Raw genomic sequence first — 16,232 nt, forward strand, 5'->3', positions numbered from 1 at the left:
GAGATCTTGTCTCTTTGAAAATCGGGAATTGATAACTATGCTTCAGGCATAAGCTTGATAGGTACAATTTGCGTCTTGGTTTCTGTCTCTCTCTCTCGTGAAGAGTTAACTGTGAAATATGGAATATATAAAATTAAGAAAAATCAAGATCAACATTATATTTAAATGCAGATCCAAGTTGACAGGCTACACAAACCTCACTGAGGTGACAGTGACTTGCTGAAATAATAGAATTCATGAAACCAGAGCAAAAGGTGCAATAAAACGAAAGGCTAAAATGTTGCATTATGCATGTACAAATTAGATATGTAAAATGGCTAAAGTAAAGGCCATATTTGTAAAGCCTTGGTAGGGAGGTTAATACAGTTTAAGGAATCCTGATGTTTTGATGAGGGTTACCAGATTAAAATTAATGTTTACCATACCAAATTAAGGTCAGCAGAAATTCTGATAAGTAAAGTTGAAAGAAAAGTAAAACAATTTTTTTAGAGAAATGCCAAAAAGTACTAATAAATTAATAGTAATAGTAATAAATTAATAGTAATAGTAAAATACAATGAAAAAGAACAGTACAACTTTTAGAAAAATGCCTTAGTACCAGTAAAATAATTTTACTTGTAAGACAGTCATGATAAGTGATAAGTCCAGGTAATGTGGTAGGCGATTGCCAAAGAAATTAGTCTACATAACAAAATAAAAGACTTTTGTAAATGTGCGTAGTGGACTAGCATAACGTACAGTATTATATGTCTAGTAATTGTAGTTATGTCATATACTGAAAACTTCATTACCCTAAGTAAAGTATACAAGAAAGGAATGAAAGGCTTCATTAAAGACCAGAATTCAATATATGTATATTTTCAATGAATGTATATTTTTGATATTGTATAAAAAAAACTATAGGCTGAAAGGAAGGAAATAAAAACTTTTAAGTTTTTATTTCATTTTATTTAAATCCAAAAGAAAAAAGGTTTAATGAAAATCATTAACTTACTTTTTTTTTTTTTTTCTGAAGCCAGCATTGCAGTGCTGTACTCCGAGGAGGAAGTGTCCTCAGTGTGAGGTTATAACCAGTCAACCATCAACCTCAAGCCCGACTCAGAGCGCTGTTTTCTAAGCTGACATCTGATTGCTGAGAAAGAAAAGTCCTTCCAGGCCTCCCTTGTGCTTTCCAAAATGGATTCTCGTTTTCTCTATCACTGCTGGAAAGTCAAACACTTGCAAATGGATAAGAAAACTCATCATAGAAGTCCAAGGATGTATGTAGGAGTAAGTTTTCCACTAAGACAAGCCTTTGGTGTCATTCTTTTGATCATTATTAATTTCTAAGGCTCATTTTACTTTTAAAAATAGTTAAGAGCTAAATTTGGTGTTACCTTTCTCAACAGCAGACTATATGATTTTTAACTTCTGTCTACAATATTTTTGTTTGGAAAGTATGAATACCCTTCTATATTTTTATATGTCTTTCTGAACAAGCATTAATGTTCTTTTAGGAAATTCACTAGTAAACCATAGACATTATTCAATGAACTCCATTTTATTGTATTTTATTTAAAACTACAAGTCACCCTCTAGTCTCTGTTACAGTAAAAACAATTAATTACACCAAGACACACACAGCCCTCCCAAAAGCAGACAGTGACCTAAATGCCTAATAAATCGTCTTATAGTTCGACACCATTCAATGTAAGTGACTGAGCCTGGTAAATGGTCAGAGACATGTTAAGCTAATGTACTCCTGCCCCATTCTTCCTCCCTCAGCAGGGAAGCAGGTTGGACTGATGTCAACTTTCACCGCACACGTGGACCACCAGGCCATTTTAGGTTCTGTGCAATAATACCTTACAAAGTAATCCCATTACCAGGTAATTAGGGAGAAATTTCCAGCACCTGATGGGGACATTCCTGTGTGTGTTTTGGACTTTGAATGTTATCTTCAACTTTTTAGTTTCTACTCTTTTACAAGACTATGAAAATGACATTTGGTATTGCTTATCAGGGCTATAGAATTGCTGTTTTATGTTGAATAAAAGGCACATGTATATGTAAACTAGTTTTAAATTGCTCAATGGCATATGGCTACATGCCTACAAAAATTACCATCTCCTATAGCTAGCTGCAACAGACCACAAGACGGTCAAAAACGTCCCTTCCTATTGACCATTTGGACAGGACTATCATGGATATGTTTGTGATCAAAAGTTCTGGTTAGCAAAAACTTCGTGGAAACTGTACTGCATTTACTCTAAATGTAGCTAAAGACTAAGGTTTACATAGCTAATATCAACCTGCTGACAAGCATCAAGTTTTCATAAGTATAACATTTTATTCTGCAGCATTTAATATACATTCTTGACCTTTTAATTGAATTCTTCAAGAACCATAAACTATTTCTTAAAAATGCTTAATGAATTGCCTCTAAGCATCAAGGTCCCCCAAACTGACAAACATTTTGCACAAGATACTTTCCCAAACTGACACTTTTTAGGTAAAAAAAAATCTATTGACTCACACTTTCTAACCTCAGAACTCTCCAAAAGTGACATATATTTTGAGCAAGAAAACTCCAAACTTACACACATTTCAGGTACCAAATGCTCCCAAAATAGCTAACATTTTGGGTAATAAATGTTCCCAAGTTGACAAAGATTTGGTATAAGCTCTCCCAGACTGACATGATTTTGGTACAAAACTCCCAAACTGATATACATTTTGCACAAAATAATCTCCTGAACTGGCTCACTTCCTGTACAAAACTCCCAGATGGACACAATTGTTGGGTACAAAATTTTCCCAAACTGACACGTTTTTGAGATCAAAACCATCCCAAATTGCCACACTTTTTGAGAACATAAAACCTTCTAAAGTGACACACTTCAAGCTCAAAATTACCCTAAAGTGACTCCCTTGTTGGGTGTAAAACTCTTCCAAACAAACTTTTCAGATGCACAGTTTTTCAAAACTGATACTTTGGTTATAAAGTCCTCTAAAAATAACAAAGGTTTTGGGGAAACATTTCTAAAATGGCATGTTTTGGCAAACTTACACATTTTGGTTAAAATATTCTCTCAAACTCATACAGTTCTTAAATACAGAATTTTCCCCTGAGTATCACACTTTTAAGGTACAAACCACTCTCCAACCGACACTTTTGAAAATAACTTTCCTCAAATGAAACACTTTATAGGAAGAAAACTTCTCAAATGGACACACTTTTCAGATACAAATTTCCCCTTAACTAACACACTTTTTTGGGTGTAAAACTCTCCCAAACTCTCATACTTTTCAAATAAAAATTTTTACCAAAATAAAATTTTCCTGGTGAAAAACAATCTGCCTTCTGGGAAAATACTCTCCTAAAGTCACAAATTTTGTAGGCCAAAAGTCAACAGGCTTTCTAAGAAAGAACTTGTAAATGGATTCCAAAGAAAAACACTTTTTGAATGAAGACCAAAATGTTTTTCCATGCATAAAATCCACAGCAAACAGAATTTTTTGGGAAAAGGGGCCCACTTATATTGACAGGCTTTCAGTACAAACAGCTTCAAAACTAACACATTTCCTGGAAAATAAAATTCAGCAAAACTAAAAACCTCTGGGAAAAACTATCCTAAAGGAATGCTCTTTCTAAACAAATTCTCTCCTATGATGACATAACTCCTGAACAAATACACTTAAAAAAAAAAACCTTGCAAACCAAAACTTTAAGACAAAATTGTCAGAGTTCCAAACTTCACAGCCAAAAGCCTCATGAACTAATGGTATCTTTAGCATGAAACTCACTACAAATACCACATCCTAAACCAAAACTACAAGAATAACATACATACTAAACAATAATAATGAAAAACTTACAAACTAAAACAGACCTTCTAGGCAAAAAATAAATCACACAACCAATTGTTTTTAGGCAAAAAATACAGACTTTCTTATAGAAATCCACAAGATAAACTTTCTAAACAAAAAATACACAAACTACAGGCTTCCTATACAAAAAAAAGAGCCCAGGAGTTACCATACTTTCAAGCCAAAAAGATCAAAGGCTTACAGATTTCCTAGGCAAAAGCTTACAAATTCAAAAATCTTGAATGCAAAAGTATTATATCTAACAGGCATTGTGCTGGCAAAATTCATTAGGGACAATATTATAGACTAACAAACTTTCTAAACCCAAACTTCCTGAATGCAAAAATACTGAAAGCATTCTTCCTAAGGAAACGTACCGTGAAGACAACTTCCCTGAGCATCTAAGTGGGACAGTATAAAAACAATGACCACCACAATAACAAAGCCCCTGAATGCAAGTGTGTCTCATCGTAAACTTGGTCTGTGCAAAACATGTTAAGAAACTTCCAGAAACCTCAAAGTATTATTGACTATAGATGTAATGAAATGTAAAGTATCACAGACTAACAAACTTTCTACTTCCAAAACTACTGTAAACCATCAGAATTTCTAAATCTAAATCTAGCAAAAGAAAAAAAAAAAAAAGGCTTCCAGATTCCTCGTTAATCACAAGAAAATATTTTCTGAATCCCAGACATCATTCAAAAAACAAGTGATATATTCAGCATTGATAAATTCACATCCAGAACCCAAATCATATTAATGGTGATGAATTCTGAATTCTAAGACCGTGCTTTAGCAAGAGAATTTCAAATTACCAAGAACAAAGCCTATAAAAAAAGCGCACACACTGAATCTCATACCTATAAAAATAAGCATACACTGATTCTCATACCTTTAAAGAATAGCATGCACACTGAACCTCAAACTTAACACTATCAGCAAACACAATGTTGCACTATTCTTTATGGACTAACACATAAATTCATATATTATTTTGGACCCCACATTCCTCCTCTACCAAATATTTTCTAAATACCAAACTCGTTACCAAATAACATCTGCATACCAAATAATTGCCATTAGATATTATTTAAATACCAGACACCACTATCACATACTAATTCTCTCTGAATTCCATATTCTTGCTGATTTTTTAACACTAAACCTCTAATCTTTAAAGTGCTGTCATTACAAGCCCCAACCATCGTAAACTAACAATTCAAATTCATCAGCATTATGAGCAAGGACTTGATTCAAACAATCATAGGAAAGACATCTTAAAATCCCAAAAGTAGATATCTTCAGCAGGCTTCCAGAATGCCATTACTTTTCTTAGCCTTCAGAAGATTAAAACTTAGAAAACATTAGAAAAATCCACTGACACCTTGAAAAATAAATTGCTACATCTTAACCTGTGACTTAAATCAGGTACTGAGTATTACAAACAAAACCATTAGTCATTCCATTTAATTCTTAAATTACTATGTCTCAGTAAGGCCCACCATAACATTGTATCAATGAAAAACATACACCAGTCTTACTTCTCAGTATCATCTCCAAAGCTAGAAAATCAAATCTTGTATCACACATTCCAAACCATGAAATTCCTCAAAATATTACCACCATTACATAACCTCACCCCATTAGTTCAGTTAACCATTCTATCACTTGAAACTTTAATTAGCTACAAACCTTCACAGGAGATCTGCAAACACCAAAAATTAATGAACTGAGGTAAACACCTAATAACATTAGCATTGAATATTCAAAGTAACCTCCGTAAAGAAAAGTCAGATGACTTATCCATAGCTATTTCATCCAAATTGACCAAGCTTTCATGGGAAAAGTTTGAATCCAGTTAAAAAGCTTCTAAGATAGGACAGTTCCTCACCCTACTAAAAAGACAGGAAGGCCTTTGTTCAAAAATTCATCTTTTACGTTCATTAAACAGAATTTTTTCATAGAGCCCCAAAATTTGCAGCACATTATTTCATATGGTATTTGGTGATCGTAAATGCACCTTCCAACACATAAAGACTTCTAATCAGGCTTGAGGCATTTTAGGGCAGAATGGGGTCTTTGCCACTGCAAAATCTGTATCATTTTATCTATGATATTTTTCTGAAATTCTACTTAGTCTCAGTAATGGTAACTTATTATTATAAACATGCTGTCAACAATGCAAATAAATTATCACTTTTTTTATTTCAATGGTTATGTACCTCACCTTACCAGCTACAGGCCAAAATTCAATCTCACAGGAGACAGACATCTGTGGATGTTAACTGAAAAAACCACAACGTCCTTGTTAACCTATTCAGTGTGTTATGCATCCCGTGATAAGTCGACTGTGAAGGGCCAATAACCAGTTAGAAACGGCGTGGGACTAGAAACTTTGGCCCATCAATACTTGCTGAGAAACCAGAGAAAAAGGAATAGGATTAAAAGGATTACTCAGGCCTGGATATGACCATGGCATCAACTTTCAACACTCTCACAAATCAGTGAAAACGACAAGATTTCCAAGTTATGCACAATCAAAAGCCTTCCTCTCATTAATTTTCCAAACATGCTGACTGCTTGTTTTCAGCAATATCAATTTTTTGTGATGACTATTCTAAGAACTATAGGTAGCGGTTCCTGGTCTAAAAGCCTTAAATTGCACTTTTCAGGCATAATCCTGTAAGCTTCAACAAATAATTATTTCATGCTAAGATGACCTATAAGGTAGGGAGTGTTTAATGAATATTCTGAGAGACTGATCGATTCATGGCTAGTAAAACTGACGTCACAGCATCTAGGTCATTGACACGGAGGATACCCTGAGAGAGAGAGTGAGTTTACACAATAAAAAAAAATAGCATGAAAGTACCCGCAGCAACAATTTCCATATTCGAAGTCATGACATTCATCCTTTGATATTTCGTACCAATTTTCTCCACAAACGAGCAAAGGATCACAATTTAATGTTTCATAAATGCCTGCCTCACTCCAGCTTCCAATTAGCATCGGTCACGTGATGTTGTCTCAAAATTTGTCCAGCCCTCCCCTACATATCTGGGGGCTGTAGATAGGCAGTTCTGAATTCACTGAAATTTACTATTACATGACAGGCTCTAATTAAAAAAAAAAAAAAAAATGACACTAAGCTTTAGTCAGAGCAATGTATGACATCAAACGAATGTTTAAACATACGTTCATTTCCAAGTTCTGTTCATCAGCATCCAACTGAACAATCCTCAAAAGATGAATCAAATGAAAGATTTGAAGACTTCCACTGCCTTTCAAAACCTTGGGATGTCCAAACAAATTTTTATCAGCCAGTTTGGAAACCCTTTACCTGAATGAACGGAATAAATCTAATATCAGTCTAAAAAATCCAACCGTACCAATATAATTTTAGAAATAACATTTTGAGGAATGATGACCTTAGCTAATGTCCATTAGTTTGCCTTCATGGAATAAGGGTATCATTATTGCCATTATTCAATTTTTCTACCTTTCCATGAACTTTCAACTGCCAACTCATTTAGACTGAACAGGAGACATTCCTGCGGAGCAAGTTTGCCCTTTAAGTATTGATCTGGATCAAAGATAGTTCCAAATCTTTCATGATCTAAGAAACAACCATGATATACTACCTTCAAATACATCTACTTTAGAATATACTATTTAAAGCCTGCTAATCAACTTCAGGAAAATGAAAATGACTTACTTACATATACATCACGGGGAAATTTCACATATACCGTATAGTGGATGAGTGAGAACTAAGACCTCTCTGATTTAGGAAGGAAGCATGGCCGGTTGTCCGTTCAAAATCATTAATTCCAGCGTTATCCTTCATATTACAGTACCATAACCATATTTGATGGTCGTGAAACGATGTCAAGGAGAGAATTGGGTGGAAAGTGTGAGAATATCCAGGCTAATTTAGACAAAACTAGTAAATCTAATGATATAAGTTCAAGTTTGAGGTAGTTCCTCTCTGAAGTACACAGCCCACAACAAGTGTCTACCAATCTAGGTGTTAAGGACTAGTCACTTAAAGTACTATTTTTATGCACAAGTATGCCACTGATCATAACCTATTAGTCTGTGATTTCAAATTGCTGAAATTGGAGCACCTAAAACAAGCTGTCTCATTACATCTTAATGGCAATTCAAAGCCTAACACTTGAAAGCTCTCAGGAATCTAGTGAGTTTGTCATAAACCTCAAAATTAATTCTACAGACATTATTGGTTTAAAATTCATGACCTAGAAAATTATGCTATTAATACCATAAACTCCTTGGATTACCACCATTATTTTTCCAAAACTCCAAACTTATATACTCATAATAATTGTTGAATTTCTAATGCATCTTACCTTCAATTTCAGACAAGCAAAGGGGTACTTGGAAGGCATTTCATCTCCAATACCTGTACAGTTCTTAGTCTGAAATAAGACTGTCTTTCAGTGTTGATTACACAAGATCAAAAGTGGTTTACATCACATTTTCCAAGTCCTGTATTTGGTAGATTTAGATGTTACGTTTAAAATAAATAAATAAAATAAATAATTTCTAAAATAAAATAATTTATAAAATAAATTATTTATAAAATAAATAAAATAAAATTAATAAATAAAATAAACAAAATAAAAAAATTATATACATATATATATATATATATATATATATATATATATATATATATATATATATATATATATATATATATATATATATATATATATATATATATATATATATATATATATATATATATATATATATATAAGGGATTTTGACAGAGGAAAATCTATTTCTGAGAAGGTCCCGTGTCACCGGTGAAATTCCATTACAGCACGAATTTCTAGGTATAACAATGCTAGATATACCAGAGAAAAGAGCTTTTCAGGAAAGCTGGGGTTACTACCCCCAGTTGACCGTCTTTTAGAAGACGTCGGTATAATGAAGGGTGAGTGAAATACCACTACCACGGAAATATACTCGAAAGATCTCTCCTTATCAAAACCCCGTAAAAGAGCGGTGAGCCGTTACAGCTCCCACACTCAACACCCGCCAGGACGGCGACACCAGCGCCACCTACTTCATTCCATGCTAGCACTAACCCCAGACTTGGCATGTGCAAGAGGGGGAGGAGTACTAGGTGACAGGGAGGGTCACCGGGTGACACGGGACCTTCCTCAGAAATAGATTTTTCCTCTGTCAAAATCCCTTTTCTGAGTCCAGTCCCGTGTCAGCCGGTGAAATAGTGATAGAGAATCATGCCAAGACTGCTACTACTGGAAAAACAAGGGGGTAACCTGAAGAAAAGGCAAAATTTAACGAAAATAATTTAATTAAAAACCTCTTCCATGAAGCAAGAATACTTAAAAGTAAGGCAATTAAATTTAAGGCACACCAATAAATTTAACACTACCAAACACTGGAGGTCTCCTGACTGATGGGAGAAAACCTCAAAAATCTTAAAATTACTTAAAAGTAGTGAAACATGAAATGTGCACAGAACAAGAAAATACAACTTAAAACTATACATGTAAACTTAGGCTTAAACATGTAAGAGGCAAGACTAATGAAAATAAACATACAAATATCTGGGGTACGTGGAGCCAACAAAAACTGTCCAGTACCCCAAAGAAAACAATTATGGCTAATCAGATTACAGTTTTCCACCATAACAAACAAGAAACATATCAATATGAAGAGCCAGGCAGTGAGGCATAAACTACCAGGAAAACAAGCAGAAAAGCAAATGAGGCAGGCGGGCGGGGAAAAGGAAAAAGTATATAATTATTTAATGTGGGGAGATGACACTTCCACTGCTACAGTAGAATATTTCAGGGCTTGAGTGATTTTTAAATAGTGGCGTTTAAACACTAGAGGTGATTTCCAACCCGTATATTTTGATAACTCTGAAAAGTCCATATTATGAAAATAATTAGTAGAAGTAGCCACTGCCCGAATATCATGAACTTTAGGAACTGAGTCTGGGTTGGCTTGTTTAATGAAATACAGAATTTGTTGTCTTATACCATTTAGGGAAAGAGTACCACCTTTCTCCCTGATAAAAAGAGGACCCGACTTACTCTGTGGAGTTCTTGAGAGATAAGATTTAAGTGTATGGACTGGACATAAAGATTGATCTTGAGGAAGGGGCACCACCTTCCAGGAGACCACCTGTCCTGTGGGTCTTCGTTTTTAGCTAAAAATCTAGGGTCAGGGGGAGGAGGACTTCCCGGATGGGAGGAAGTTAACAAAATTACCACCTCTAGTGAGAGCTGACAGCTCTGAAATTCTAGCACCTGAAGCCAAACTAAGTAAAAATAAGGTTTTCCTTAACAGATCTTGATAAGAGCAATTTAAGTTATCCAATTCTGACGCTAATTTAAGGACGTCGTTGAGAAACCAAGTAACCGAATGTGGACGTGAAACTGGCCTCAGACGAGCACATGCTCTGGGGATGGATGAAAAATAAGAATCTGTAAGGTCAATTTTAAAGCCGTAAAGAAATACTTTCTTCAATGCCGACTTGACTGTGGTAATAGTGGCCGGAGCCAGGCCTTTCTCAAACAGTGACCTAAAGAAGGAAACTCCTAAATTAGTCGTCATAATTTTGGCTTCAGAAGCTTTCAGGAAGGAGGCTAACTTTTTGACTGCTGAGTCATATTGCCTAATAGTAGAATCTCTTTTATCTGATTCCAAAAACAGAGTGTTGACAGGGTCAATGTTTGCTCCTTTTGAGCTGCGAACTTTATAAAAGTCCATAAAGCTAGGGCATCTTGAATCCTTGAGGAAGCTGACACAGTCTTGGTTTGTACTGTCTGGGTCAGAATGGGCTTGGGAATCCGAAGACTCCGCAAGCCCAGTTCCTGAAGGAGAGGGAACCAATTGCTCTTCGGCCAATAGGGGGCTACCAGAGCTGGTTGACCTTCGAATGTCCTCAGTTTGTGTAAAACTTTCAGCAGCAAATTTATTGGAGGGAACAGATAAATTCTCTCCCAACTGTTCCAATCTACTGTCATTGCGTCTGTGGCGAACGCCTGAGGGTCCAGGTTGGGGGCTACGTAACAGGGGAGCTTGAAGTTGCTCTCTGTTGCGAACAGATCCACTTGGAGTCCCGGGACCCGGCGGCAAATCCACTGAAAAGATTCCGCGTCCAGGGACCACTCCGTCTCCAACGGAGTAGTCCTGGACAGAGAATCCGCCACCACGTTCCGGACGCCTGCCAGGTGGGTGGCTGACAGGTGCCAACCGTGCTTGTTCGCCAGGGAGAAGATAGCTACCATTACTTGGTTTACTCGACCTGATTTGGAGCCGCCCCTGTTGATGCAATGAACCACCACTGCGCTGTCTAGCACCAACCTGATATGAATCCGATTGGGAGGCGGATTTTCTTCAGCGTTAGAAAGACCGCCATGGCTTCCAGGGTGTTTATATGGAACTGCTGAAACATTGTGGACCACGTTCCCTGTACTTTTGTTTTGGTGAATATCCCCCAGCCGCTTAGAGAAGCGTCTGTGTGGATAACTAGTGCCGGAGGGGAAACTGAAGTGGGACTGCTTTGGACAGGCCCTTGACTGTGGTCCAAGGGCGAAGCCTTGTCTTTAAGATCCGAGGGATGGAGGAGACCCTGTCCCTGAGCTTGGTGTTTGCTCGGCTCCGCCACACCCTGTTTATGTCCTTTAATTTGGCTTTCAAGAGCAGGTCTGTTACTGAGGCAAACTGGAGAGATCCAAGGACCCTTTCCTGGGACCGGCGGGATGCTGACTGATTTTGAGAAACCTCTTGGTGAGAGATGCTATCTCTTTCCTCTTGGAAGGAGGGAGAGACAACGTGTGGGAGGACAGGTCCCACTGAAGACCCAGCCACTGAAACCGAGACTCCGAGTCAGGCGGGACTTCTCCCTGTTCAGCTGAAAACCCAATGACTCTAGGAAATTGGTGACTATGGACGTGGCTTTCTGACACTCCGGCACAGTTGGGCCCAAATTATCCAGTCGTCCAGGTACGCTGCTAGGAGATTCCTTGGGACCGGAGCTGCTGTACTACCGTATCCGCCAGCTTGGTGAATATCCTGGGTGCAATGTTCAGACCCGAAGGGCATGACCCTGAAGGAGTAGGCTTGGTTCCCGAGTCTGAAACCGAGGAACTGAGAGAAGTTCCAGCGCAACTGGGACGTGATAATAAGCGTCTGAAAGATCGATAGAGGTGGTGACGGCTCCACGCGGAAGTAGAGTCCGGACCTGAGCTACCGTAAGCATGCGAAACTTGTCGCATTTATGTAGAGATTTAGACGCGACAGATCCAGGATCACTCTTAGCTGATCGGAGCCTTTTTGGGAACAGTGAATAGCCTGCCTTGAAATTTTAGGTGCCTTGCTTTCTTTATTGCTCGTTTGTTGAGCAAACCTGTTACATAATCCTTTTAGGATTGATGTGGGTGGCTGGTAAAATCTGTTTGGAGGGGGAGGATTCTTGATCCAGCTCCACCCCAGTCCCTTGGACACAATGCTGTGTGCCCAAGGGCTGAAGGTCCACTGGTCCCTGAACCAAAACAGGCGACCGCCTACCTGTGTTTTCTCAGTGGGATGGAGCGGGTTTGTTCCCTCTACCACGACCTCTCCCCCTTGGGGTGGTGTTGAGATTTTCCTCTGTAGGGGCCTTGCCCCTTCCTCCCCTGCCACCCTGTTGAGGCCGTGAAAAAAATCCACGACCTTCATATGTGGGGTTGTATGCTGGTGAGGATACATAGGAGGGCGCAGCTGGTTGAACCAAAACATACTGCTGGGGTTGGGACTTAGAGGTAGATGGCTGGGCCACTGCCGAGACCGGGACGGCTTGAACCAACGCCTGATGGGGCCTCTTATGCCTCCTGAACCTTTTTCCTCCTCGTCTGGGGGCCGGCTGATTCTGGGGTCTTGCGCTTATAAGTGGGAATTCCCCGCCGAGAACGAAGACTCTGATTGGCCCGTGTAGCCTCGGACATGACGGATGTAACCTCTCCTTCAGGGAAGAGGTTAGGTCCCCAGATTGAACTTTTAATGAGCTTGTTAGGCTCGTGGCGGATTGTAGCGTCAGCAAAAATAAATTTTCTACATTCCAGCCTAGCCATAACAAACTCATGCAAGTCTAACTGGAAGGTCGCCAGGAAAGACTTAGCCAGGACCTGGAAAGAAAGGGCTCGTCCGAGCAGGAGACGGCAGTAGCCTCGGTAAGACAGCCGGAGATCAAGGACCGGGCTAACTTAGTCCGGGTCTCAAACTCCGCTTTAACAAAGATTCCGGCAGCTTAGGGAGTTGCTCACTAAACTGCGTGGAAGCGCAAAGGGTCCAGCTTGCCTACAGTGAAAGTGGACGGGGCGTCCACCAGAACTCGTTACTTCCTGGGAATACCAGGAAGTAGGGTCTGTTTCCCTCAATTGAGAAAGGGGTTCCCATCGAGGCATGCTCGGGTCGTAGCCAGAGCAATTTTATCCATACAAGGAGTGGGAAGATCTTCACCTAGGGTGAACATCGTGAAATTGCCCTTGAAAGGGGTCAATTTTGTGTTCACTGCCTGCCACTCCGTCAGAGTGCGTAGGAGAGCCGACTGGGCTTGGTCTCTAGGGATGATGACAGTTTCCCTAGGAACCTTGTCTGACCGAATCCAGGCTTCTTCGGTAAGCCTCACGAAGCCAGGATAAGGGGGCAAGAGATCGGGGAAGAACTCCAACTCCTCCAACCGTCTCGTGCCCAGACCGTCTAAGGTGAGTTTGCCATCATGTTGGATGGCCCGGAGTCTGAACCGCCAAGGGTTTCCGACATCAAACGGCGGGGAGGTCCGCAGTGTCGGGGATAACATACTGTGGTTCGGCTTTAGGTTGGTGAGCCAAACCTTCCAGTACACTGTCATAAGTGGCAAACTTTTCGGAGATCTTCTCAAACCTCGAGTCTAGATCCTGCGTGAACTGTTTGTACAGTTCAGTGGCAAAGGCCTGTGCGTCAAAAAGAGGCTGGGGAGGAGGGCTTGGTTTTGCAGCCCTCTTACTCGCGCCCTTGCTGGAGGAGCCAGACTTACTCCCGGAGGCTACCAGTCCTGGGACCTTAGCCTTCGACGGGGAAGGGCAATGCCTTCTTAGAAGTCGAGGACTTATAGCCCTTCGCCTTCCATGAAGTCTTCAACTTGGGGATAGCAGACGGAGCTCTATCACCCAAAGAAGAAGACTTCACAAAACCTGAAAAGATGACATAGATGAATCAGGGGAGTTAAACAAAGGGGGCCCGCCCCAACCTCCTCACTTACCTCTCCACTTACCACCTGGTCCTGCTCCGTATTCATAGGTTCCAAGTCGAGATTTAGTGCAGCAACATCCTCCGAGACCTCGGCGTACAAAATATCCACTTGAGGTGGCTGGGTCGCATCGGATCTGCTGGATAATAGGGGTGGCAAGTTCTTCCGGAACTGCTGCGGCCACCCGTGCGCCGGGTAAAGCAGATCCCTCAACCTGGCGTCGAGGGCGTAGGGCTTCCCGACGAAACATTTCTGCCGAACCCAGCCACCCAGGCCCGGAGGATTCAAGGCAGACTTCTTGGAATTTTCATCCGCCTGCAAGAAACCTGTGGTTAGTAAGAATGCAAAACCGGCGGAAGATATGATCAACGTAACGTATGAGGAGCATGGACCGGAGGAAAAAGACTTTCACTTACCGACTCGTCTTGGATGGTTGAGGAGAGAGCGAAGCAAACCTCACAGCCATCGGGGTGCCAAACAACCAGGTCATCCAGTCGGACCGCACAACCAGCGTGGGTCCGCAAACCACGTGCCCGTAGGGTTGTTGAAGGGAGGCGGTACACCCGGCTCCTCACAGCGAACAGTCTGTAAAGGTAACAGTACATGAACCTCACACTCTAAGCAAAATAAAGCCGGCAAGGCCGGAAACTCAACTACAACCGGAATACTCCGGTGGAGAAGAACTACCAAATAAAAATGGGCCAATAAGCTTTAAATGCAACGAGTGGAAGTTTAAGGATTCAGACCGGAGGACTCGGGAATGAAGGAACGAGAAACCAGGAGCCAACCATAAGGGCTGCCAGAAAAATAACGGCGGAGCCCCAGGTGTGGGACCGGAATCACTTATATAAATGTAAAACAAAATAATAATAATAATAACAATAAATTATAAAATAATAACAATAAACAAAATTAATAATGATGGTAACCCTCAAGAGGACGGTCGAATACTAGCATTACATGGAACCATTTCACACCTATCTCCCGCCGGAGAAACAAGATGGGTAAAGGGACAATGTTCATAATATACTGGCGGGCCACACCTAAACCCAAACTTCGTAGCCCGATGGGAGACGAGAGACGAGACAGGATCCGAACACGGAGAAAGCAAACAAACCACCCACCCCACCACAGCGAAGCTGGGGACGACATGGGAGGGAGCGAATCTCTCAACCAATAGGAGAAGTCCCTGACTCGGAGAAAACGCCATCTAGCGTCACCCGCACGAGTAGAGCAAGGCTGAGAGGGGGGTAGGGGAGGAGGAGTAGGCTACCAGAAGGGGAGAGGAGACAAGGAGAACATGGTACCCGCTCAACTGCAACCTTCCTTCCCAAGGAACTTGGAAGGAAGCCTACTCAGGAAGCAACACAGCCCAAAGCCCAACATCTCCTAGGCATAGCCTAATAAATCCAAACCTAGCATAGGTTAGGAAAAAAGGGTGCAAAGGAGGAGTAACCAACAGGGAGAAAAATTTTGTGCTGAGAGCCAACCAGGAACGAGCAGGGGATAAGAAGGCGACTAGCCTAGAGGAACACAACCAAAGAACTCGATTCCTCCGAAATGGGGGGAAGAGGACTAAGGGGCTCACTCTGACCCACAAAAAACGGACCCTGAGGAACAGCAACAAAACTACCTCAACCTGATCTCCACACCCAGGGCAAGGGATGGAGCAAACTACACTCCACAAAATAACCATCACAGAAAATAAAAACGTTCAAAGGAAGTGTAGCCACCACCGGGTAATTCAAAACATTTATAGGGCTCATCAGAGGCAAACTACACAACCAAAAACAAATAAAACTAAAAACATTAACTCAATTTAAGAGCACCATCTTCAAGAAAAACATAATAGCCTATGAGACTAAATGAAAAGGAACCCGACCTGGTGGGGGGTACAGGATGGGGCAACTCCCTATGCAAAAAAGGCCAAAAATAAAGTGGAGGAGAGCCACCGCAAGGAACCACCAGGAAGGAACCAAGGGCAAAAATCTAAATAAATATATAGCGACTGGGAGAAAACTCCGACCGAAAAGAACAGAAGGAGTCGCCTGGCGCGCTCGACATGGCTGATAGGGGACGCCGTGGCATCATAATAAGATCTCAA

The 16,232-nt window shown here is 40.5% G+C and overlaps 1 long non-coding RNA gene across 3 annotated transcripts in view; it reads right to left on the minus strand.

Moving 5' to 3' along the window:
* Window positions 1–997: 997 nt before the first annotated feature.
* The window catches only part of LOC136840644 (uncharacterized), a 37,639-nt gene continuing 22,404 nt past the window's right edge, over window positions 998–16,232 (minus strand). For all 3 annotated transcript variants that reach the window (XR_010853693.1, XR_010853692.1, XR_010853691.1), the window contains 2 exons: window positions 8,223–8,291; window positions 998–1,202 (listed from right to left, as the gene is read on the minus strand). This is a non-coding gene — a long non-coding RNA (uncharacterized lncRNA). The remainder of the gene's footprint in view (window positions 1,203–8,222; window positions 8,292–16,232) is intronic.

The sequence above is a fragment of the Macrobrachium rosenbergii genome, chromosome 8, assembly GCF_040412425.1.
Source record: "Macrobrachium rosenbergii isolate ZJJX-2024 chromosome 8, ASM4041242v1, whole genome shotgun sequence".
Taxonomy (NCBI): domain Eukaryota; kingdom Metazoa; phylum Arthropoda; class Malacostraca; order Decapoda; family Palaemonidae; genus Macrobrachium; species Macrobrachium rosenbergii.